Genomic DNA, 25,933 nt, shown 5'->3' with positions numbered 1-25,933 from the left:
TAATTTATCCCTTCCCCTGCTTTTCTTCTTTGGTAACCATAAGTTTGTTCTCTGAGTCTGTTTCTGCTTTGTAAATAATTTTATTTGTATCATCTTTTTAGATTCCACATATAAGTGATACCATAGAATATTTGTCTTTCTCTTTCTGACTTACTTCACTTAATATGATAATCTCTAGGTCCATCTATGTTGCCGTAGATGATATTTCTTCATTATTTTTCATGGCTGAGAAGTATTCCTCTGTGTGTGTGTGTGTATGTGTGTGTGCAGACCACATCTTATTTATCCAATCATCTGTTGATGGACATTTGGGTTTCTTCCGTATCTTGTCTGCTGTAAATAGTGCTGCAATGAACATTGGGGTGCATGTATCTTTTCATATTGAAGTTTCTGTCTTTTCCAGGTATATATTTAGGAGTGGGGTTGCTGGCTCATCTGGTAGTTCTGTTTGTAGTTGTTTAAAGATCCTCCATACTGTTCTTCCTATTGACTGCACCAATTTACATTTCACCAACAGTGTACAAGGGTTCCCTTTTCTCTGCACACTATCCAGCATTTATTCTTCATAGGTTTTTTGATGATGGCCATTCTGACCAGTGTAAGGTGATACTTCATTGGAGTGTTGATTTGCATTTGTCTAATAATTAGGAATGTTGAGCTTCTTTTCATGTGCCTGTTGGCCATCTATGTCGTCTTTGGAGATAGGGTCTTTTTTGGAGAAAGAGTTTTGTGTCAGGGTCACACAAGCTGCGTGGCTCTAACTACAAACTGTGTTGGTTCAGGAGGCCGAGAGCCGAGGTCGAGGTGTCGACTGACGTTGGTTTTCATGAGGGACGTGGAGAGTCTGTCCCATCTTTCCCACCTCACTTCCAGGGCTTTGCTGGCCATGGTGGGCGTGTCTGGGCTTGAAGAGCTCAGCCTTCCTCTTCACCCGAAGTTCTCCTCTGTGTCTGTCTGCCTCTAAATGTGTCCTTTGTATGGGGACAGCTGTCCTGTTAGAGGAGGGTCCATCCTAATGAGCTCACTTGACCTCCCTCAGCTCTGTGAAGACCTTTCCTCTGTCTGTAAGGTCATGCCAAGGTACTTGGGATTGAGACTCCAGCACCTGACTCTGAGGGGACGCGATGTCACTCCTCACACCTTACAAAGGCTCTGAGGTAGGAACACACTGGAATGTTCTAAGGATGGAAGAATGGCCTTCATAGCTACCAGGGGTGAATCCAGGGGTGAGGAGAGCAGGCCACCAGGGTAGGAGCCAGATCACGTTGGGCCTGTGGGCCTGTGAGAACTGTGGCTCTGCTGGGTTCGGGGAAGGAAGGGCCCAGAAGGCCCTGAGCTGGGTGTCTCTGGGACCTTGTCCCAGTCCTCAAAACCATGTGGAAATGGAGGTTCCCTGCGAGGTGCTGAGCCACTGCTGAGGTTCAGGCCCGCGGCTCTGATCCTGTGCCTCCACTTCCTTCAGGAAACAGGGACCCCCGTCTAGGTACAAGGAAAGAAGTGAGAATGGAGGTGCGTGTGGTCAGATCCCCTGCAGTCATGGGCTCTCTCTCTATCCCTCGGCTCCTCTTCAGTGGTCAAATGAGGTGACAGTAGCCTAGCGGGTTATTTGAAGTTTGAATTCTGTGATCCCTTCATGGTGCCATCCCAGGCCCTGGCAAGGACACGGAGCACACCTGTCCCAGTAGTTCTTGCTCTCCGTTTTTTCTCTAGGCTCTGGGCAGGGGCCAGGGCATCTGGTGACAGGGGAGGCAGTGGTGTGGGAAGGGCTGGGTGGAAGGTGGCTCCCAAAGGTGTGGAGAAGACTCCTGGCAGGGCCGTCTGAGGTCGAGGGCGGCCCCAGGGTCGAGGCCAGATTGGTAAGCACGGATCTGCGCACGCAGCAGCCCTGTGCGAAGATGGGGGATCTGCAGAGCATGGGCAGGAATGGGGCCGGAGAGCTGAGGGGTGGGGTGGGGGCCGGGAGTGGGGGAAACAAAGCCCAGGACTGTGCCTGTCTGTGCTGGGAGAGGACCAGAGCCCGGCCACCGGGCTGTGAAGCCAGGGTACCCGCCCTCCCTCCTCAGTGCTCCCAGGCTTTCGAGTCCCTCTGTCTTGGAACTCACCTCGTGCCTCACTCCCTCTCTTCCTGGCCTCCCCACAGGCTGCATGTGATTCACGGGTCCTCTGGGTCGCCACTCCCTGTCGGCGGACCACGTGGAAACTGATGGAAGGAGCCAGCTCTCTGACACTCCCCTCTGTGTCAGCAGACTTGGAGGATGCTTGGACAGGTGGGGCTGATGTCTGGCCCAGGGCTGTGAGCTTGGAGGCCACTGTGTCAGGCTCCTGGCCTTTGTGGTTCTGTGTTTCCACAGCCACGTGAAGCCTTGGGAGCCCTGGGAGATGAAGTTCTGCTGTCTGTCCTTCTGAAAGCCTCACTCGGGTTTCTTCTTAAATGGTGTCAAGGCCCTGGAGACGTGGTGGCAGTCTGTGCTATGCGGACCCAGCACTGTACCCTGGCCATCCACATCGGACACCGGATTAGAAGTACGCAGCCTGGCGGGAGCTACTGGAACAGAGGCTGGGGATGAGCCTCGCCCAGATCTAGGTCTGCATGTGGCACTTGTCTGTGTGTGTGTGTACGTGTGTGTGTGTGTGTGTGTGTGTGTGTGTGCGCCCGGCAGAGACCATGAGAGGCACCACAGCACCCAGCCTGGGTTCCCCATCCCCACTGCCTGCAGCAGGGCCTGAGCAAGTTCCCTGACTCCCCAGGGGTGAGGCCCCACGGCAACACCTGTCTGATGGTGAATCACTTGGGGACCTGATGTCCGCACGTTCCCCACCAGGGCCCTCCTGCTCTGACCCTGTGGCCTGCAGTGGTCAGACTGAGAGCTGCCCATGGCCTGGTGGGTTCATAGAGCACCAGACCTCTCCCTTTCATTTAGCTCCGTCCCTCGCTTGGCCTCGCCCCGAATTCCCTTTGCAGAGGTGAGCCTGTCTGAAATGCTCAGCCAGAGGATCCAGTTCACCCAGGTTCCCTTCGGTAATGCGGTCTTAGTCTCTGGTAGGCGTGACTTTGAATCACCTTGTCCTCCTTCTGTGTCCTGTCCTTGCACACAGGTCTCGTGGACACTGGGGACACTTTGCTGTGCCCCAGAAAACCTAGTTCCCGACGAGGTGAAGGAGCAGGAGAATCAAGCCCTGCTGCCAGACCTGTGATGGAACTACATGACTGCGCTTGCCAAACCCCACTGTCTGCTGCAGCCCATCCCGGGGAGGGCCGGGAAGTACATCTTCCAGGTGGACATCCCCAAGCACCTGATCCCCTTTGGGCAGGAGGCCTGTCCAGACTGGGCTCTCGAGACGAAGGTGACTGAGAGACCAGCTCATGGTGACACCGTCCAGTCACCGCCGCGCCCTGCAGTGGGCTGCCCACTTGGTGCGGGGCTAGGCCGGGACTCCCCTTGTGCAGTGCTGCTCTGGACTCAGCGAGAGTCTCCGGGACTTTGACCTTTATGAAATGACGGTGTCGCCACTCGTTTTGGCCCTGCTGGGTCTGGGTGGTTGAGAGTGTGTTAAGAAACCGGTTAGTCTTTTTCCCTCTCTGTTCTGGCCCCAACTCCCTGATATTAGAAGAGTGTCCAGAGGGTGATAGGGAAAGGCCGGGGGCTGGGCTGAGCATCAGAAGCTGGCAAGGCCTCAGACTGTTGGAGAGGCCCACGGGCCCAGAAACAGGCTGTGGTTTGTCCTTCCAGGTGACCCTTGCACTACTGTAAAGTGTCCCTTGGCTCACAAAGTGTTTGTTGGATGCGGTGCCTGGCTCTTCTGTGTCCAAGGACAGGCCCCTAAATACAGCTGTGAGGGCAGAGTGACAAAGACAAAGGGTGTTCAACTTGTGGAAACATTGTACTTGTCTTTGGGTTTGGGGTCATGTGTTTGCAAGGCCCTTGGCTGGTGCAGTACCCTGCTTTCTGGTGGGCCTCTTGAGGAGGCCCCTGGATCGGGAGCTGGAAACACTCAGCTGCTGATCAGAAACTTGTGGCAACATCAGGGGACCCAGGAGGAGCCCCTTCTGCTTCAGGGTGCATCACTCATGGAAGGTGACACCCCCAAGGTCAGGAGCCCGGCTGGCTTGTCTGCTGAGCAGCTAGGCAAGGCTCAGGGAGCAGCCCCTCCTGGGCTCGCCTCAGCCCTTGGCTTGTGGGTTAGACCCTTGGCCGAGCATGTGAGATGTTGCTACTTCAGATGAAAAGGGACCACGAGGACTAGACCGAAGCCTGCCTGGGGTGTGGGCTTCCAGCCTCATGTGGTTCACCCGGTTCAGTGTGTGAAGAGCACAGACAGACTGAAAGAATACAGACTTGCAGTTCTTGTTCGATTCTTTATTTACTCCGGTGAAGTTTTGCTTTACTTTATTAGAGCCAGAAATAGATTTTTGATTACAAGAGAATGCTTTTGAGTGTCCCTGGGGAGCTGGCAGCTTAGGGATTGGGGTTGTCCTTGAACTGCTTACAGAGGGCACACTTGTAATGTGAGGACTCCTCCTGCTCCTCATCCACCTCAGGGGCCTCGTTTGGGGCTGCAACTGAAACGGCCGCCTTCACGATGGAATAATAGGTTTTGTACATAGTCATCACCGAACCATAAACTGGGTACTCTAGGGGGCTCTTGGGCAGTTCCCCTGCGCCATTCCTTCCAGCAGTAGCCGGGGGTACAGAGGTGGCATTGCTGGATGGACCCTCTCCACTGGGGCCACCCTGTTCGCTGGGGAGATGGTTTGCCCTGGCCTGTACAGCTACACTGCCCATAAACCAAAGGCCACAGAACACCAAAGAGTGCCATCCAGGGGTTCCATGAGCAGTCAGGGTTCCCTTCTGGGCCTTCATGTCAGCCTCTTGGGTGGACTCGTTGTGATGGAATCAAGGAGAGCGTCTGGTCATCACCACTGGCTTCTTTCTCTTTGGAGTCATTCTTGTGCCTGTGGTGGGCTGAGCAGTTGTTATGGGGTCACCTTTCCTCCAGATGTTCTGCAGGAGGAGAGGCTTGTCTCTCTGAAAGTTGGAGTTGTGATAAATCTGAAAGGAAATGGATTACTTTAGCCATCGTAGGGGGAGAATAACCGTTCCTTGCCGCCCTCCTCCCCACCACAGTACTGGCCTTCCCTAAGGAGGGAGACAAGGTCTCTTCATTCCTGGCAGGTTATGAGCCCCTAGTAAGTGTGCTCCCTAGAGCTCCCCCAGGGCCAGCCTCGCTTGAGGTGTTACTGGCCCTCCCTGACATCAAGTGGCCTCTCAGGTTCTGGAGTCAACCCTGTGGATCCTGTCTAAGGGGGTTTGTGGAACACGACAGACCCTGCTTTCTTCTCTTTCCTTAACTACCCTCTCAAGAGAAAAAAAAGTTCTCCTGGGAAATGAAACCCATCCAGCACTCGGCTCATCTAGTCTAGTCTCCCCAGAAGGGCTTTCTACGTTACCATCATCCTCTTCCCCAGAGAGAGACCCAAAGGATGGATTTTACTGAACCCACAGAGGTTCGGTCCATGGATGAAGCTCTTGATGCTGTCTGTCTCGAAGATCCTGTCCATGCCTCTGCCCTGGAGGACCTCCGTCTGGAAGAGATCTGCCTCGATGACCACCATGTCTCCCTTGTTGATCCAGCACACAGAGGTGAAGGCCGCATCCTCCACGATCATCCAGAGCTTCCTGGGGAAGGACAGCCTGAGGACAGCCTTGTTCTCTTCCTTGATAGCCGTTCTGGGTTCGGGCTCTGTGGGGACAGGTTTTCTTGGGAGCCCAGATCTGAGCTCTTGGGTTGGTCACCCTGCTTTACCAAAACCTCCCCTGAATTCACATTTGCATCGGGGAAGAATCAGGGGGGTCCCCTGCTGTGGGCTCCCCGTCAGTTGATGGGGCCAGTGGGGCTGCAGTGCCTCATCGGAACTCTGACTATCTATGGAGCCAGTCTAGCTCAGGAGCATTCTCTACCCAAGCAGTGAAAGCTCAGGGCAGAAGGGCCTCAGACCAGGGTCGTGGTGCCCAATAAATACTGTCTGGAGATTCTAGAATCTGGCAGCCAATTAAGTGGTCCACTTCCTTAACTGATTCAGGATGTCACAGTGGTGATGTGGAGAGGCTGCCTTGGCCCAGCGTAGGGGAGGTGGGACAGAGGTGGAGATGGGATCCCCAGACTGTCTCTTTTCTGAAAGTACAGAAAAGCATGTTTCGGGTTGCCTGCAAAGGCTCCCATCTGCTGCCAGGCACCTTGTTTCAGGAGGCCAGGCCCTGGACGGGTTGACAAACATGCCCCTCGATCCACACCCCTCCCTACCAACGGGCAGGCCTGTGGCTAGCTTCTGCTAAAGGGCCAGGCCCTGGCGAGTCCTGGCTCAGCTACCACTGAGAGACACCCTAGGGGTCAGATGGGCCACTGGCGACTGTCCCACCCAGAAGACGGGGTTTGTAGTGGGCTGGATGGCCTAGGCTGAGTTGGTGGTCCCACCCTGCCCCCACTCCCCATCCCTGTCCTTCTGGCTTTGGTCTCTTCCAACTGGTACTGCTGGTTGGTAGGTCCTGCTCAGATGGCCCCAAAGTCAGAGTCCTGTTTCCTGCCCCCACCACCCCCCAGGTCGAGCTCTCCCCAGAGTAGGGCTGTGCTTGAGCACAGTGGGAGTGACCTCACGTTCCACTTGACTGTTCCCCAAGCACCTGAGACACAGACTCCTCATGACGCCGTGTGGGAGGGCACAGCCAGGCGCTCTGCTGAGCTTGCAGCCTCCTGACCTCTGCCCACCCCCAGACGACATCCCGCTACAGATCACAGGTCGTTGGCTTCAGTTTCCATTTCTTCCTATAAAGACTGCTCTCATGGCCCTCGAGTGCTCAACTTGGGAACATCTGTGTGTATGCTTTTCCCATCCCCTTCCCAGAGTCTCAGACTCGGATTCAGCCTCCCTGGAGGCTGCCTTGAACTCCCTGTTCCCTTTCATAAGTGGAGTGGTTTGGCTTCTGCTATCCCCGGTCCTGGCCTGCCACGTCCAACTTGGGTCTCCATGGGTACCTGCCCTTTGAAGGACTTGATTGGAGGCTCAACATACAGCCTGTTCTGTTGAAAACAAGCACTTCACTGGTCTTTTCCGAGGCCAGCTCTGATCTTCTCCAACCCTGCCCCTGTCCCCACCACCACTGTGGACCTGTTCTCCCTTACCCAGATGGCAGGTACATTGAATGATTTTGTTGGCTCACAGGTAAGGTGCTTTTCAAGCGGCCTCCTTTACACACACTCACTCCCAGGGACACGTCTGACTTGTTGAGCTAAATGTGACCAAAGGAAGCCCCCGTCTACCTGTATTTGAAAATGGATGAGAGTCCTGGTGTGGGACTGGATGAAACCTGAGTGAGAGTTACTGATCTTCACCACACATAGACAGTAGGGCAGTGGGTTTGGAGATGCGTGTTCTCTGACCTTTGTGGGCCACTGTCCTTCAAAATCACCATGTGGGGGACAGACTGGCACCTTGGAAAGGCCTGCGTGTGAAGACCCTAGGGCTCTGTCCCACTAGAGATGGTGTCCCCCTAATTCTGCCACTCAGCAGGGTCATTTGCCCTGTGTGAGAGCCGCGGCCTGGTGTATGAAAGGGAAGATCTAAGAGGGTGTGGAAGAGGCTCTCCGAGGGCCTTTCGGCCTGAGTACTGGCAGCCAGAATGGAGCTTGCAGGCCTTGACTTGGGTTTGCTCACTTGCCTTTGCACTCCTAGACAGGTTAACAAAGCATTCCTTCAGGTCAGTTCATCTGACTGGGACACTCCCCTGGAGGCTGTGATCATTGGTGGGGGCCCTTGGTGGCTCCTCTGAAGGGGACCGAAGACTGTAGTATCTGTGGGCAGCCTGGCTAGGAGGCCTTTCCTGCCCCCACCCCCCACCGCTCGGGGCTCCTCCTCGCCCTCTGGGTTTGAGGGAGCTGCCTTTGCTGGTCCCCCTCCTCCAGGCACCACCCGGGTCCTGGCAGGGTTTGCATGGCACTGAGGAGTCTTTGTCAGCTGTGGCTTAGGACACTTGCGTTGTGCACACACAAGTCCTCATGACATCCAAGGTTCCAGGTAGAGTCAGTTCTCAGCAAACCACAGAGCAGCCTCACAGTGCTTCTGATTCTCCTTGTCCCCTTCCTTCTGCAGGCCTGCTTTTTGTCACTTCAGAGGCATCGTGTAGCACTGAGAAGAGGAAGTCGTGAGAAGACGGAAGGTCAGGCCGTGGCCTGGGGTGGGTGGGAAGGGCGGGGGTCCAGAGTAATTGAGACCAGGGCTCTGAGCCCACCCCGGCCCTCACTAGCAGGTGATCCTGGGAAGATGCCCAAGCCCCACAGCCTCAGTTCTTCATCTGGGAGGCTAGCGGGTGTGAGGAGCCCCGTATTTTGGGCTGCAGGATGGACCGGAAGGGACAAGACAGAGGTCGTAGAGCCTGATGGCTGTTGGCTCTGTGATGGCTGGACAGGAATCTCTCACACTGTTGCCCCCAGACACTCCTCCACTCTCCACTGTGGGATCAGGTTGGCTGCTTTGTGGTCCAGGCATGTCAGAGGATGTGACCCTCAATAGGATGTGGAATAGCTAATCAGCCAAACAGGATGTTTAATAAGTAAAACTAAGAAAGCTTTCTACTTAGATCATAGTGTTTGTCGCTCAGTCATGTCCGACTCTTTGCAATTCCATGGGCTATAGCCCACCAGTCTCCTCTGTTCATGGAATTCTCCAGGCAAGAATACTGGAGGGGCTTGCCATGCCCTTCTCCAGGTGATCTTCCTGACCAAGGAATCAAGCCCAGGTCTCCCACAATGCAAGTAGATTCTTCATCATTTAGCTACCCAGTAAGCCCCATTTCCAGTAAGAGAACCTGTTGAATTTGGGTGTGGAGGAGTGTTCCAGCAGGACCCAAGCTGCTCTAGGAAATAGAAGCAAGAAACCCTCTTCGCCTCTGCCTTAGCTGGTCTTCCATCCAAGCCATTATTTTCCTTCATTGCAGCCCCAACAAAGGTCAAGTCCTTGATTACAGTGGCCAATTGCAATCAAGATAATTTAAAGCTAATTAACACCTTGGGTTCTAGATGCCCTGGACCAGGAAAAAGAGGGTAGTTTCATGGATTTCTTGGGCACTACTTCAAGGGGGGGGGGGTGCAACCGAGTTCTGCAGGATTCCTAGCAGATATGGGGTATGAAAACACCTGTTTTGCCCCTGCGATCAACAGCAATGCAGCAAGAGATAGGACCTCTTCCTTCATGCCCAAGAGAGAGATCTCCCTAGGCTTTATCCAAGATGTAAAAGACACCTCACAGCAACGATCCATTTCAGAATTTCCAGTCACCCCCAAGACACACTGTCTGCAAGTCTGAGGGCTGCAACCACCCAGGCTCATCAAAATCACATCCCACAGAAGGAATTTAACTTGTCCAAGCCCCAAACTGCCCTGGCTCAGGCACTGACACTCCAGCGCTCCTCCTGGAGCCCCACCACCCCGCCCTGTGTTGCCTTGTTCAGTGTGACTAGGGGACGTCTTTCCACCTTCCTTGTGTGAATGCGGCTCCTAGACCATTGCTCTATTGTTTGGGGGTGTCCAGCTTCTCCTAGGGTCCCCACTGCTAACACGGCCTTTCACAGAGCAGAGGCTCCGTAAAGGTCTTTGGAATACATGAGCCAGTGAGCAGGGGGCTCAATTAACTATCTGCTATTTCTTGAAATAACCCAGGCAAATCCAAATGAACAAGAGATAATTTAGTTTTTGAAAATGACACACAAGAAGGACAGAAGCATGAATTCACTATGATTACTTTTATCAGCTCATTCTTCCCCCATCAATATTACTGCTAAGTAAGCTCACTTTTCCAAAACAGTTCTAGTTCCAATTCCATTGCATCCTGTTCAGGACCACAAAACACAATGGAAGAGTTTCCAATCTCTTTTACAAACAGCAAAACTCTTGTTCTTGAACTGAGTAAGTACAAACAAACTGATCAACATCATTCACAAAGCTCACACACTGAAGTTTATTTAGCCTTCTGTGGAAACAATGAAGTTTGAAAATTTTCTAAGGAAAACAGTGATGATTCTCCATGTCACCATAGAGAACAGGAACCCAAACATGCTATACACCAGTTTCCCCAACTGGCTCGGGCCATCACTTCTGAGAAGGCTGACCGCTCCCTCGTCAATCACAGAGGGAAGGATCAGCCTGGCTGCGGCTCTGGCTCAGGCCTCCTCAGCCTCCTCCCTCGAAGCCTCTGTAGACTTCAGTGGGAAGGCCTTCAAAGCCCTTCATTTGAACCTGAGCAGAAACGCCATGACTTGCCACTTGCTGGTCTCTGCATAGGCCCGGGGACCCCACAGCAACTCATAGCAGGCAGGCTGGCTGTAAGGCACCTGATGGTACTCCAGGTACCCCTGCCGTACCCACACATGGGTCAGAAGCATTCTGGGCTCCCCAAAGACGCAGTGCTCACTCTCGACACACACTCCCATCCTGCTGAGTGCTCCCCAGACCTCCTCAGGGGTTCAGTCTCCATTCCTCATGATCAAGCTGAAGACCAGCACCAGAAGGCTGGCCTTGGGCAGGCCCTGCCCACCGCTCAGCATTGCATCGCAGGTGAGTCCCAGGGTGGGGACCATGATGTAGATGTACTCGCTGGGGTCCACCTCCTTCACCTCGATGCCACAGACCGGCTTCAGGCACTCTGAGGCCTCACTGAAGACCACCGGGAGGTGTTCATGGTTATCCCTGAGGACCTTCTTCAGCATTTCCGCCTAGGAGGTCAGCTCTTTGGCCAGACACTGAAGGAGCAGGAACTTCATCAGGTTAGCCACCGTCTCATTCAGAGCTTCCTGGGGCAAGGCTTCGGCAAGGGTGGAGCAGGAGACTGGGGAGAGGAGGGAGGCTAAGGGAGATGCAGCATTCCCGTCTCATCGCCCAAGAGCTGCACCTCCTCCGGGCCCAGGGCCTCCCGTGGGTCCTAGGCTGGGGAGATGCTCGGTCCTCAGCTCCTCCTCACGTCCTGCCTGGCCTCCCAGCACTGACCACAGGGGCGGGGGTCTGCTCAATCCTCCCTCGGGGTAGGGGAGTCCATCCTCTGCCAACCTGAAGCCTCCCCACTCCACCTGAAAAACTTCACCTCCTGAGGTCCCTAAGCCAGAGGTCAAGAAACTGCTCACCCTGCTCACCCTGCTCTGGGCCTTCCAAGACCCTCCTGCAAAGGCCAAGATCCCTCCTTGTTGGGGTCTAACCACCTCAGTTCTTACTTGCATGGAGCCTAGCCTGCAGACAAGACCTGCAAGGGTCCTGTCCGCCATTTGGAGGTTCCGCTGCTGTCAACAGGTCCCCAGTCTCTCTGCCAGGGTTGTCAGGCAATGCGGCATGAGGTCGTCCTGCCCGGGGACTGCCAGGGTTCCCTCTGTTCTGAGATCTGACTACCCTCAGTCCTCCCTAGCGTCCTCACCTTGACTTCCAGGAGGACCTAGGCTCTGTCCTCTCCCCACGGTAGTCCCTGGTCCTCACACCAGGTCCCCAGTCTCACAGAGCTGGATGTCAGGAACTCAGGACAGACCTAGTGTGCTCTTCTCACCCCGAGGGCTCCCAGGGCCGATGGCAGGGGCAGGGATCTGTGGGGTTCCATCACTCTTATCTTGGGATCCCTAGAGTTTTCACTTGGGGTCCCTTCAGCCTTCCCCCAGGGACCTCACCTTATCTCCAGGTACGACTTCAGATTCTCTCCTCTGCCCTACTAACGCCCCAACCCTTATACCAAGGAGGTGTTTTCTACCACCCCCCGTCTGCTAGGAATCCTGGAGAAACATGAATCTTGCTCTTTGAAGTATGGCCCTGTTTTCCCTGGGCTGGCCATCCTCTCTGCCCTGGGAAATCTGATTACCAAGTACATTGAAATGACAATTTATTTTGGCATCTGGACTTTATTTTGGCCAGTTGTGAGCATGTTCTAGATTTCAGTGGGAAGAAATGTGTGAAGAGAAGCTGCAAATGTGGACAGGACATGCTGGGTGACTGGAATCGTGGGAACTTTTAGTGAGTTCAAAGTTTCCCAGCTGGGAAAGACACTGCTCCCCACTCCCAAGCACACACAAACACCCAAATTGAATAATATATCCCCCAGGAGGAAAACACTCAGAGCAGCGATTTTGAATGGTTTTCTATTCTGTTTCCTATTGAGCTGCCGATTTTCTGAGGTGTCTTGAAAACAAAACAATTTCCAGAGGAAAGAGGGACAGTCTGCGATCTGAATAACACTAGAAGTAAGTACTCACCAGTAAAGATGTAACATCTGCCACCGTCCCTGGGTTCAGGCAGGTTGAGAAGTGTGGAGGCAGCAGAGGAACTCACAGATTAATGCTGTGCCTGGCATCAAAAGGCAGGAGCGACTTCCAGGCCTAAGGAGGTGGTGAGGTCACTACGGTGGGGGGTGCAGAAGGGTGCAGGGGGCTGAAGGGGCAGCTCTCCCTGCTGAGTGCCAGAGAACAATGGGAACAGGAGATGTGATTCTGGCCACATATGTGGCAGCTGTCACATAGGCAGTGGACACTTAGAAAAGGTGGAGAATTTCAAGACCCATGTGACCCACTCAGACTCTCCTCCCCAAAACAAAGGAGATTTTGTAATTATAAATTCTAACTGCTGCTCTTTGTTGAGCATTTGCTTGGCACTATGAAGAGATGTCAGGTGTTCAGTCACCTGTTGTCTTACTCTCTCCCTGCACACATGAGGACATGACCCTGCAAGGCCTCTTCACTTAAGAAGGATGATGGGATTACCCATGACCAGTGAATTTTGAGCAGAAGCATTTTTTGTCAGGACCATTTGTTTCGAAGGGACACAGGCACCCGGGGGTTAATCCTCAAGCCAGGACAACACACAGACACAGACCACTCCGTGTGGTTCCTCTCCCAGAGACTAAATCCCCTCACCTCTGAACCCTGAGAGAGGCTGCCCCACAGGGAGCCGACTGCAGGAATTCCACCCACCCACCTCCCCCCCAGAGACCCATACCCCGCCCCCACGCCCCCTGAGCTGCACTGTCAGCCCCCTTGGGGCTGTGCTCAGTCTCCATCAGGAGGGCAGCAGCCAGATGCCAACGTTTCCTGTTGAGGTTGGCGGCATCTTCCTCATGGGGCCCAGCCCCAAGTCCCCCCACCCCTGCTACCCACAGCACCCCCTCTCCCCCGGAACCTGGCCTTGGGATTTGTCCTGCCTGCCCCCTCACTGAGTGGTTTAGGCCCTGGTCCTGATGACCTCATGCGTGTATCTTTATCTGGAAGTCCCAAGGCAGCATCCCCTTCCAAGGTGCTTCAGGTGCAGCCTGCAGGACTTGACGCAGCCCCTGGGTGAGTCTCCTCGTGGTGGGTCAGTTGTAATCATTGCCGTGGAAGTGTGGGGCACATCTATATGATCCCGAGGTATATCAGACCATTCCCTGTGGAATCCCACGTGTTGGAGTAAACTCAGGGTCTTCTGAATGTGACTGTGAGGTCCTGGCTTTGAGCCTGAGTGTGGCAGGCAGAGGGGTATCTGTTCAGCCACTTGCAGAGCCAGCTAGGAGCCAGTCCAGCTGTTTGAGCAGAGGACAGGCTCTAGCAGATGGCACAGGTGGTACCCAGGATGCTCTCCTAGGTGCCAGAATCCCCAGACTCCAATGAGGATTTGGAAAGGAGCCAGGCAGGACAGGACTCGGAGGTCCCAGGGGTGCAGACTTCAAAGAGGGTCGGCCGCCCCAGAGAGGTGGAAGCAGCAAGCCCCTGGCCTTCCCAGGGCTGTCTGGGAGAGGGAGGGGGCAGCAGATGCCGCTGCAGGTCAGCTGCCAACCCGGTCTCCATGAGGACGTCTGTGCTCTGAGGCCAAGGCCGGGACCACAGCCCAAGGAGGCAGTCCAGGATGGATACGTGACAGCTCTCGTAACAGATACTCCTCATGCCCGTCAATGGATATGACTGTTAGGTGTGGTTGGGTTCTTTCTCTGGGTACATAAGAACCTCAGGCCTCTGATTGCTAGGAGGCCCAAACTGCCCCCTGCCCCCACCGACTTATCTGGAGGTCGTTTCCAAGATCCAGCATCTTTAGCAGCAGCTTCTGTGTGGACACATAGCACCCTGTTCCCAAGCTGATCTTGCCCAGGGCATCACAGATTGGACAGGCACCTCCCCTGGGTTAAGGATTCTCAGTGAATGTTCTGCTCCTCTGAGAAGTCTGTGTGTTTCCTAATGTCTTCCCTGGAAGCTCCTGCAATGTGGGAGACTCAAGTTCGATCCTTGGGTGGAAAGATACTCTGGAGGAGCAAATGGCAGCCGACTCCAGTATACTTGCCTGGGAAATCCCATGTACAGAGAAGCACAGGGGGCTACAGTCCTTGGGGTCGCAAAGAATCAGACACGACTGAGCTACTGAGCATGCTCACACAAACGTACAGGTAAAGGTTTGCTCTGGACCCTTGTATCTTTGGCAAGACCCTGACCCCTGCCTGGATCTTGACAGACTTCTTCTGTGGCAAATAACACTGGCAGACGTCTTAAAGTGGTTTTTGCGCGAGTACAGGGTTCCAGGTCTACACCTGGCCTCTGTTGGTGGCTCTTGCCATATCGAGGCAAAATATCCATGAGTTTGGATCAGGGCAGTGTTTGTGGGGTTTCAGAAAAAAGTGGATCCAGAGAAATTTCTGTGTTGGAAGAGGCCAGGTGAGTCTATTACATAGGGTTGGAAGTTAAGGGAGAGGAAAAGGTGAAGATAATTTAGGAAGGGTTGTTTCACACTTACAGGTTCTGTGTGCTTGTGTTTGGTTGCCTTTCTATTTCCTTTTTTTAACATACTCATTATCTTTTGCCCAAAGTTTCCTTGTCTTTTTTATTTTGCAACTGTCAATAGAGTTTATCTTGAACTTTTCCTTTTTGACCCTTTAAAATTTGTATAATATTTGTGAAAATAGCGGAATTCTCATATGTCCTCAGCCAGTTTCCCCTATTCCTAATATCTTATATTAATACGATACATTTATTACGATTAACGAGGAAGTATTGATGCATTATTTATTATCAACTAAAGTCCGTACTTTACTCAGATTTGTATAGGTTTTACCCACTGCAGGATCCTGGCCAGGAAACTACCCTAACCTTTAGTTGTAATGTCTCCTTAGGTTCCTCTTAGCTTTAACATTTCTTTGTTGTGGATGATCTTGAGAGTTTTGAGGAGTACTCAGTAGATTTTTTCTACAATGTCCCTTGACTGGGATTTGTCTGATATTTCACTTGTACCTAGTCTGGGATTATGAGTTTGGGGGAGGTATACGACAGATGTAAAATCCCATTCTCATCACACTGTATCAAGTGTATTACTATTAGCACAACTGATCACTGATGATGATCTCATTGATCATCTCGCTGAGGTAGTGCTTGTCAGGTGTCTACGCGATAAAGTGATTGTTTTATGCCCCCTTTCAGGCCTGTCCTCTTTGGAAGAAAGTCACGATGTGCAGTCCATGCTTCAGGGGTGGGCAGTTATGCTCCACTTTCTACAAGTGGGAGTGTCTGCACAAATTGGAATTTTTCTCTGTAGGAGATTTGTCCATCCTTGTTTGTGTAATTAAGAAATCATTTATTTTTCTCAGTATGGAATCATGGTATTTATGCTACACTTTGGGTTAAAATCCAATACAACTTTATATATTTTCATTTTCAAACTGTTCTCGGACTGGCCATTGGGAGCTCTTCCTGTCAGCTCCCTTTTTATATACCTTTGGAAATACCCTTGGAAATGTTGCTTCCTTCTTTGAAATATTTTTGAGCACTTCTTTTCACACCCTACAAAGATGTTCCAGGCTCATTTTCCTATTTCCTGTCCCGGTTCTAGAATCTTCAGTTTTTCCATGGAGCCCTTGTTCCTTTTATTGTCGAATGTTATTGACAAAACTAGATCTGTGCCCCAAGTGTGCTCATTGGTACTGAAGGGTCATTGGTTCTGGGGACCTCTTGGTTGACAGAGCAACGAATTATATGTATACTTCCTATCTTGTGTTTATTTATATATCTAGAAATATTTTAGATGGTAATGATTTCATGGATGTGAGGAATAAAGACGGACTCGTGGTTGCCAAAACCTAGTTTGATGTTTTACATTTTTTTTGGCCACTCAGCATACAGGATATTAGTTCCCTGACCAGGGCTCAAACCTGTGCCCCCTGCAGTGGAAGCACAGAGTCCTAACCACTGGACCATGAGGGAAGTCTCTACAATATTCTTAGCCAGTACACCTCAAAACTGTCAATGTCATCAAAAAAAGCAAACAAACAAACAAAAGGAAAGTCTGAGAAACTGTCACTGCAAAGACAAGTTTAAGGAACTCTGACAGCTATATGAACTGTGGGATGCTTCATGTGAAATGACCCTCTAACATAAAATGAACACGAGGTAAAGAATAAATATAAAAATATAATATAAGCTAATTACTATTATATTATAAATATTAAATAAATCCTAATATTAAGTCAATCTATCAACTAAGTAACTAAATTAATTATAAACATAAAATATGAATACATTAAACACAAAATTACTATGAATATAACACAAAAATAAAATACAAAACCTATCTATGTCAGAGAAAATATGGCCTACAAAATCAAAACTATTTTCAATTTAGCCATTTCCCGTGAAAATTTGCTGATCCCTGGTGTAAAGCATAATAGGATGAATATACTGAGGTATATATAACATGGGTAGAAGCAAAAGCCCCAGGCCCAGATCTGTAACCCTGTGATGGAAGACTCAATAACAACATGGCAGACACCTAAAACTCTGAGGGAGGTCGGTATTTCTCTCTGTAAAGAAAAACTTTTGTGAGAAGTGACTTTTGTGCTATTTTTGTATTATCTCACCACTTGGTCATCTAGGTGAATCTATTCAAGGGAAGTACACAACAGAGTGAGGAAACTAAATACCCACTACTCTGAGTGAGAGGACCAGAAGGAGAGTCTTCTGGTAGCCAAGGAGTGAAGGCAGGTAGTGGAGAAGAGCAAATATGAGAAAGGGATTCCAGAAAGTTGTAGGAACTCCTGAGTTTGACCTGAGCTGTGCAGGCAGGAATCTCACCAGATAAATACCAAAAGCATGGAGATCTGAACCATTGCCCAAGGGGCAGGCTGGGACCTGTGTGATTCACAAACACTATGGATCTAAATATCACTGCATCAACCATAGCAAAGTGCACATTTATTTCAAACACATGGGAAACATTCACCAAGATAGCATCCTATATCATCAAAGCAAATTTAAATGATGCAGTTAAGTGATGCAGAGTATGTTCTCTGAAAACAAAAGAATCAAACTAGAAATCAAATTATATGGAAGGAAAAGAAAAATCTCAAAACACTTGCAAATTAAACAAACATCCATACTTCAAAGAGAGATTCTTGAGGAAGTATAAACTGCACTGGAATGAATTGAAATGAAAGTGCAATGTATTATAATTTATGGGATGCAGCTGAATCAGTGTTAAGAGGGAAAATTATAGCATTTCATGTTTAGATTAAGAAAGAAGAAAGACCTCAAGCTATAATCTATGCTTCCAACTTAATGTAGAAAAACAAGAGAAAACTTCACCCAAAACAATCTGCAAAGAAACAAACCAAAAACAGAAGAGGAAAAAAATTGAAATCAAAAATTAGGAAAAAAATCATGGGAAAAAACTGGTTCATTGAAAATATCAACAAAATTGATAAAACGCCAGATAAACAAAATCATAAAAGAGAAGACAAATCACTAATATCAGAAATGAAATACTATCATTATAATTCAACAAGCCCTACACTAAACATGTTGGAAGGATAAAAAGGAAACACTAAGAACAAACCTATGTACAGTACATAAATTTAAGAACTTAAATGGAATTATACAATTTCTCAAAATCCAGAAAGTACCCAACTCACCCCTGATGAGATGAATAACCTGTATAGTACTACAACTATTAGAGAATGGATATCATATTTTTAAATTTTCTAAAAACAAAATCTTTAGAACCTCACAAACATCAAAAACTCAAGCAGAAATTGGCAGAACCAACTTTATCAGAACTCTGAAGAATAGTCAAAAGTTTGCACCAACTAAGCTTGTTGTGAGCTATCAAGATTGTGAGCTCCTCTGGGTCAGGGCTACTGGTCATGCTCTGTGGTCCTGGTGTCCACCATGGGCCTTGGCACTCAGTGGGAGATCAGAAAGTGTTCGCTAAATAATGTCTTACTCACGGCTCCTGCAATCTGGCTGGATCAATCTTATTTGGCCCCCAATACATGTAAAATGTCAACACGACCACAAACACAAACAGGAGCAGTGATACAAGTACACCTCTGCAAACATCTGTGGAGAGGTGCCTGACACTTACACAGCCAACAGAGACAGAACCATTTTAGCCCATGGGTAGCTTTAAAAAATCCCATTTTTTTTGAAAGTCTGATGACTGCTGTGAAAGTACAAAATGATGGCAAGAAAGAGCTCCTCATAGAATGACAAGCTGAGCCCATGTCCTCCAACTGCTCGGAGAACCAAAGTGGCATTTCGGAGGAAATGACCAACCAGGCGAAATATGAAGGCAATTTACGTTTGGAGGAGTACAATATTCTGATGACTTCCAGAAGTATAAACCCCAGTCCTTTCCTTATCCTCTGGCACATTCAAGACACAGAGACCTTTGACTCTTCTAAGAAAATAAACATTCTGGCCCTTCTCTGATAGTGTATGTGTTAGTTGTCAGTACAGAAGAAACAAGTGCCTGCAAAGTCCGAATTCCAGGCCTGGTCTTCCTGCCACTATTACAGAAAAGGCAGTGTATGACACAAGTGTTTAGTAATTCTGTTTCACTTTTGCTTAAGTCAAAAGGACCCGAGACTGTGTTTGGTGAGCAAATCCACCCTTCTAGCAACAGAGAGGTCAAGACAGTAAAGTGATAGATACCTAAGCACAAAAATAGGCCTACGACCAAAATTCAGATGGAAATGCAATGGTGCACATGACCACAGGTTCAAGAGTCCATAATACACAATAAGGATGCTCAGGTGGTGTTTTCAGCTGTTCATCAAAACTTCATGCTTTCCTGGGTTTGGGGCCATGATGCCAAACATTCACTGGATGGAGTTTGACCTGAAAGAAAAAAGAGAACACAGGAGAGCTGAAAGTGTGTCTTACTGAAACACCTTGATCTCAAAATGAGTTAAGGATTGTTCTTAGATGGGCGTTTAAATGGTGCCCTTCTTTTGTTGTATTCATAAGTACATCGCAAACTGAGAACATTTAAGCCTTCCTCATACCCAGTGAGGATAGTATATCAGAAAACAGATCCAAACCCCACTCCCCAAACGAACTGAGGAGGATGAAAGGAGCCCAGGTGTCATCATGTCACTCTGCTGCTTAATTCTCTACCACCCATAAAAGAAAAGCTTCCCAGGTGGCGCCAGTGGAAACAAACCTGCCTGCCAATGCCAGACAAGTGATGCAGGTTCGATCCCTGGGTTGGGAAGATCTCCTGGAGAAGGAAATGGCAACCCACTCCAGTATTCTTGCCTGGAGAGTCCCATGGACAGAGGAGCCTGGAGGACTACAGTCCATAGTGTCACAAAGAGTCTGACACGACTGAAGCAACTTAGCATGTAAAATAAGGTCCATACCCCTTCCTCTGATATTCAGGGTCCCTCTAAGTTGGACACAAACTGCCATATATTTTCTATTTACACCATGATCCCTTTTATAGTTTTCCATGTTTGAAGATTTCTGTTTCACTGCAGCAAATTGAGCTGAATATTTCTTTGCATCAGGTGGCCAAAGTATTGGAGTTTCAGCTTCAACGTCAGTCCTTCCAATGAAGTACAGCATATTCATTTATGGGGGCAAACTGGTATAAAGATGTCAAGTCTGCTTAAATTATTTATAGATTTAGTGCTTTACCTCTATCTCTCAAGATGGTTTGAAGGGTAGACTGTTGTCTTCTGTTTTCAAAATCTACCCCGAAAAACTAAAGAAGAGAAAATGAAGCAAATGAAAAGCACAATATCGACAGCAAAAGCTAAACAACAAAACATGAGAAGCCTCTCGAGAAGACTGAATTCACTGTTGAACAGGATAGTAAAACCAAGAGGAAAGACTGGGGGAGTTTCTGGGGGCAACAGCGTGAGAGATTCCTGCCACGCCATCCCAGGGCCAACAGCCGCCAGACACTGCAAGCTCTGTCTCGTCCCTCAGCTGCATCTTGCAGCCCAACACACGGGGCTCCTCAAACCTGCTTGCCACCCAGATGAAGAACTGAGGTCACGGGGCTTGGGCACCTTCCCAGGACCACGTGCTAGTGAGGGCCGGGGTGGGCTCAGAGCCCTGGTCTCAATTCCTCTGGAGCCCCTACCCTTCCTGCCTACCCCAGGCCAAGGCCCCACCTTCTGACTTCTTAGGCCTTCCTCTTCTCAGTGCTATACGACGCCTCTGAGATGACAAAAGCAGGCCCGCGGAAGGATGGGGACAAGGAGAATCAGAAGCACTGTGGGGGTGCTCTATGGTTTGCTAAGAACTGACTCTGTCGGAGGCCAGGGTCTCTGTCCAGTCCCAGCGCCTCCCACATGAGGGCGGTGCCCTGTCCCTGCTGCTGCCATGGGGCTTCCTGCCCAACTGCACCTGCCAGGCTGACCAGCTCCTTGCTGCTGTCCCTTCTGAGGGCTGCACAGGAGGATCTCATGTCATTCCCTACACAGAGCTTCTGACCCCCTGCAGAAGTCCTCCCGCTGTCCAAGCCCTCACTCTGGAACCCCTCTGATAGCTACAGTCCCTTTGCTTTGGATAGTAACCTTTAGACACCTGGTAATCCTTCTGGGAAACTTCAACACATTCTCCAAATGTTTTCCCATTGAGTGTGTGAGTACTCTGATTTGCCACATAATTAGCTGGTCCTTTGGATGTAAACCTGAAGTTAAAGAGAGGCATTTTTAAACCCCTTCAACATTTGCAGCCATATTTTAATGGGGTGTCTTCTTTGAAACTGGCCACCGAACACACGCCCAGATGAATGAGCTTACTAGGTGGTCAAAACCCAAAGCCTCCATCCTACGTGGTAGACGAGGAACGACCACAGAAGTGGAGCCAAGGTTTTCAAAGCTGAACTTTTGAAGACAAAAGTGTGGGATCCTCATCTGAGGTGAAAAGATACTTCCTTGATAGCTCAGGTTTTAAAAGAACAAAAAAATAATTAGCCAGCCTTCCCTGGCATGTTGTCCAGTACCTGACCCATGGGAAGGTCATGGTTGTCAGTGTGCCTGACGGTACCTGGGCAGGGGCTCAGGCAAGTCCAGTTGTGTGGAGGCAGACAAGACTCTCAGGAGAAGACAGCCTTGCATGAGAAAGAGACCGTTCTCAGCTGACTGATGTTAGTCCGTGTTATCGTCAGGATGGCAAAGGGAAGCACAGAATGGTGCTATGTGGTGATGTGCAAATCCACCTGACTGACATTTACATGATAGTGTTAAGATTAACATGACATTGTGTTTGAAAACATCTGCCCAATCAGAGGCACTTGAATATCTGGAGGATATCAAGGCAAATCTGTCTTTCTCAGAAACTCTTCCACGAAATGAAGAAGCTAGTCATAACAAATGATAATAGCCACTCTTAACTGAGAGAAAGACATAATGAATGATCTACCTTACAGGTGGAATCTAAAAAACAAAACAAAATCAAAGTAGACAAAGATACAGTGAATAAACAAGTGATGGGGGGTGGTACAAAACAGGTGAACAAGATTAAGATATATAAGCCTCCAGTTATTGAATAAATAAGCCATGAGGGTGTCATATACAGAATAAGGAATATGGTAAATAATAACTGTAATAACTTTGTATGGGAACAGATGGTAACTAGACTTACAGTTATCATTTTTTCTCCATTTATTTTTATCAGTTGGAGGCTAATTACTTCACAATATTGTAGTGGTTTTTGCCATACACTGACATGGCTGGATGCATGAGACAAGTGCTCGGGGCTGGTGCACTGGGAAGACCCAGTTATCATTTTCCAATGTATGCAAATACCAATCAGTATGTGGCATACCTGAAACTAACATCATGTTAATGTCAATTATATTTCAGTTTAAAAAAAGTAAAAAGATAGAGCTCTCTTTTCCTTCACAGGCAACAAGGAATGGTCACATGGGGACATAGAGGGAAGGTGGCTGTCTACTGGCCAGGAAGACAGTTCTCACTAGAAACTAAATATGCTGGCACCTTGATCTTGCACTTCTCAGCCTCCAAAACTGTGAGAAAGTACGTTTCTGTTATGTAAGCCACCAGGTCTATGGTATTTTGTTATGGCAGCCTGAACAAACTAATACCTATTTCACCCATTTTTCACTTTCTCTCAAACCCTTTCCAACTCCTTTGATGGGAATGTTCCACAATCACAAAGGTGGTTCCAGAGCCAAAGGAGGGAAAACAGTTGAAAATTATGGGTTTCCAATGTTGGAAATTTTTACAATCTTCCCCCAATTAAAAAAAAAATGCACTTATGTAATGTGTTTGGAATGTTGCAAGGAGAGTTAATGCATTATTAGAACCAAAGGGCTGATAAAGTACACCTTGTTTGATGTAAGTGCATTCAGAATAGTTTATTAGAGTAAATATGTATTGTGGCAAGGTACACCACAACATCATCCCAGGCAGGGAGAAACACAAGCCTCTACGCAGATGAACACTCCAGATCTATTTACACGGAAACCCTGGGCAATCCTCATCACAGACTGCCTGGCTGCCCTCATGGTGTTAGTATTCTGTGCAGTGAAAAAGTAACTGTCAAGGATACCAAATATACAATTTGACCTACTTTCCCCATAGACTCTTGAAAAGTCTCTAACTCTGATTTTTGTGTTTATTTACCTATCACAATTCTGGGGACACATTTCCTCCCTTTCTGTGCAGGCAACCCTGTACTCCACACGTTAAGGTCATTTCCAGGTAATTCCTAAACTGCCCTGGTCATTTGACCTAAAGATGTCCTATTCCTGCTCAGCTAACCCTCAAAACATCCTTCTGAGGTAGAGCATGGACAGTCATCTCTACGTGGGAAGAATTCTCAGGGAACGAGGAACACAGCCTAGAAAGGCCAAAGACACAATGGTCAGTTCAGACCCTTTCCTGCCCAAAGGAAGCCATACCAAGCCCAATGTTTCTCCCTGACTCTCAAGTTCCACAAACATATCTTTCTAGAGCTGAAAGTCCCCAAACAAGATCTTTTAAGGCAGACAACAAAGACTTCTTTTTTAAATTACAGACCAAAATATCTACCTTGTGGTACCTTCTCGGTAAAGTGTCCTAAATGATGCCAGATTTTTAAAAGCTGAGTAAAAACCCTCAAAGGTGCCCAAGGCCCTGGTGAGCAGGGAGACCCGACAAGTCAGCAGGGCCTTCGGAGTGACTTATGAGAGATCCCAGGCCGTCCCGTTTTTCTTCACCACATATCTGACCTTCTCGGGCCATTAGATGTACTTAGAACCCAACGAGGGACACTCCTCCACCAGAAATCCTGCCGAACACACCAAGCAGGAAGGCAATATTTAAGATTCTGGGGGTGACGACGAGAAGTAAGTGCTGGTGACTGGGGAGCACCGGAGCTAGAGCTCGCCGCAGAACTTCCAACTCCGGCGTCTGTCCCTCGGCCGTGGAGAAGGCCAGAGCCAGTGTTGGTGCCCAAAGCTGCAACGAGGCGTCCGGCAGCAGTGCACATGTCTCCTGCCTCCTGCTAACTGAGGTCCCGCGTGTGGGGCCTTGAGCTCGTCGTCGTGACAGGGCCGGCTGTTTGGCATCGGACACCTGCAGCTCCCGCTCTGGGGAGAGGCAAACTGCCCTTCTTCAGGCGATGCTCAGGGTCCCGCAGCTAGAATCCAGGTGCTCTGGGGATAAGTCAGGTGTATCTAGGGTAAAGGGAAAACGCCGCTCCGCGGGGGTCACCCCGCGACCCTGTCTTCCCGGGCCCCTCTTCTGCCTAGCCCGGCACAAGGGCTCCACTACCAGCATCTTCCCAACTTCCAGATGCCCTCCTTGGCCGCCCCGAGGGTGGGCGTGGGCTCCACGCGCGCGCCACCCACGCCCACTCTGGCTGCGCAGGACCCTGCCGCTCACCCGGCCCACAGCGACGTCACGCTTCCACCGCAGGGTGAGCCCGCTCCGCAGCAGCGCTGGCAGGTCCCGCAGCCCTGGTCGCGGAGGCACCAGCAGCTGCTGGAAACCGTGCTCGCGCTCGCTGGGGCTGTGGCGCACGCAGGGTGCCGTCCGCCGCCATCACAGCCGCCACCGCGGCCAGGACCCGGCTCTCTCACGGCAGCTGCATCTTGACGCAGCCCACGGCCGTCCTCATGCCCTGACGGCGGCTATGGCGCCAGCGGCTCCTCCCCGCGCCTTCTAGACCTTCGTTAGGCAAGACAGTGCAACCGCGGCTCGGCCATGGGGCTCGCTGCCAAACGCTGCCCATTGGCTGGCGCTGCGGCCCCCGCGGAGCTCAGCCCCGCGTGCCTCCCCGCCCGGCCCGGCCCGGCCTTCTCCACACCCTGCCCCCGCGGCCTTCTCCTCCCCGCCCCCCCCCGCCCTTCTCCTCCCGCCCGCCCCCCCCCCCCCGCCCTTCTCCTCCCGCCCGCCCCCCCCCCCCCGCCCTTCTCCTCCCGCCCGGCCCCCCCCCCCCCGCCCTTCTCCTCCCCCCCCCCCCGCCCTTCTCCTCCCGCCCGCCCCCCCCCCCGCCCTTCCCCGCCCAGGTTTGCCTGGCCCCGCCCCTCCAGGCCCCGTCTCGCCTCGCCCGGCCACGCCCAGGTGCGCCTAGCCCCACTCCTGCCCCGCCCCGCCTCGCCCCACCTCACCTCGCCGCGCCCTACCCTCCCTGCTACACACCTCTGCCTGAGGACCGGGCCCCCGCAGCCACTCCCTGAACCTCTTCCACAGGTGAGGGATTCCCAGAATCCACCACCAAAACCACCACACTGCCTGCCCATCCCCCTACTCCCTTTAGGCTGAAAAGCTCCTCTTCACTCCCTTTTCCTCTATGCTGGGCTCAACCTGAACTTCGACCAAGTGAGCTAGGAAGTGGGGAACACCACCATTCAGCCTGGGAGTGCAAGATGGTGTTTTTTTTTTTTTTTTTCCCTTCACAGCATTACCCCAAATCATAATCAGTGTTCCCAGAAATGGTTTTCGCCAAAGAGCTTCAAAATAGGCTCTGTAGCTTGCTACAAGTCAAACACCACTCAACTAGAATTGCCCCCACGCTGTCCTCTCCAAAGAGAGGACATTCATCATTAAAGTCTAAAACTTTTGTTCATTATCATAGGTGCTGAGCAAAGTAGATGCAAGTCTGGTGACCTGGAGATGATTCTGTGTGAACAAGTGGGAAGCTGACCTTTCCTGAAAGCCTGAAGCATGTATGTGCTTGGTAAAGTGCAAAGGCCTACTATGGTACGAGTCATTGTTCACACCATTCCAGGAGGCAGGAATAGTGGACCCCTAGCAGTGAGACTCTTCCAACACGGACTTAACCTTCACCCTCCAGATCAATCTGTCTTCAGCAAGGGGCAGCCACTGCTTTTACTCCTTATCAGTAGGACACAGGGCTCCGATCTTTGCCTAAGACTTGGCATGAACTGAATAAGCTTACTCACATTAGAAAAAATAAAGTTGACAACCAAGGATTACAAGGGATCAGGGCCCTTTGTTGGTTTACCACTATACACTCAGCCCTCATATGGCAGAAGCTTGGCAAATATAAACGGAAATATGGCCATGCAAGGGAAAAGAAGAATGACCTGTGACCTCTGCCTTCAACGATCTTAAGACTTGTTGCTGTTCAGTTGCTAAGTCGTGCCTGACTCTGTGACCCCATGGACTGCAGCATGCCAGGCTTCTCTGTCCTTCACTATCTCC

At 50.4% G+C, this 25,933-nt stretch overlaps 1 long non-coding RNA gene and 2 pseudogenes across 1 annotated transcript; 1 reads left to right on the top strand and 2 right to left on the bottom strand.

Moving 5' to 3' along the window:
• LOC122688978 overlaps window positions 1–25,933 on the top strand; it is a 735,084-nt pseudogene that overhangs the window by 152,915 nt on the left and 556,236 nt on the right.
• LOC122690345 lies at window positions 4,458–6,778 on the bottom strand (annotated as a pseudogene).
• On the bottom strand, window positions 15,734–24,586 carry LOC122688984. Its single transcript, XR_006339633.1, has 3 exons — window positions 24,149–24,586; window positions 19,944–20,010; window positions 15,734–19,142 (listed from the first exon to the last, which is right to left on the bottom strand). It is a non-coding gene; the product is annotated as an uncharacterized LOC122688984 (long non-coding RNA).

This window comes from Cervus elaphus, chromosome X, assembly GCF_910594005.1.
Source record: "Cervus elaphus chromosome X, mCerEla1.1, whole genome shotgun sequence".
NCBI lineage: Eukaryota > Metazoa > Chordata > Mammalia > Artiodactyla > Cervidae > Cervus > Cervus elaphus.
This window is presented reverse-complemented; position numbering and strand designations above follow the sequence as displayed.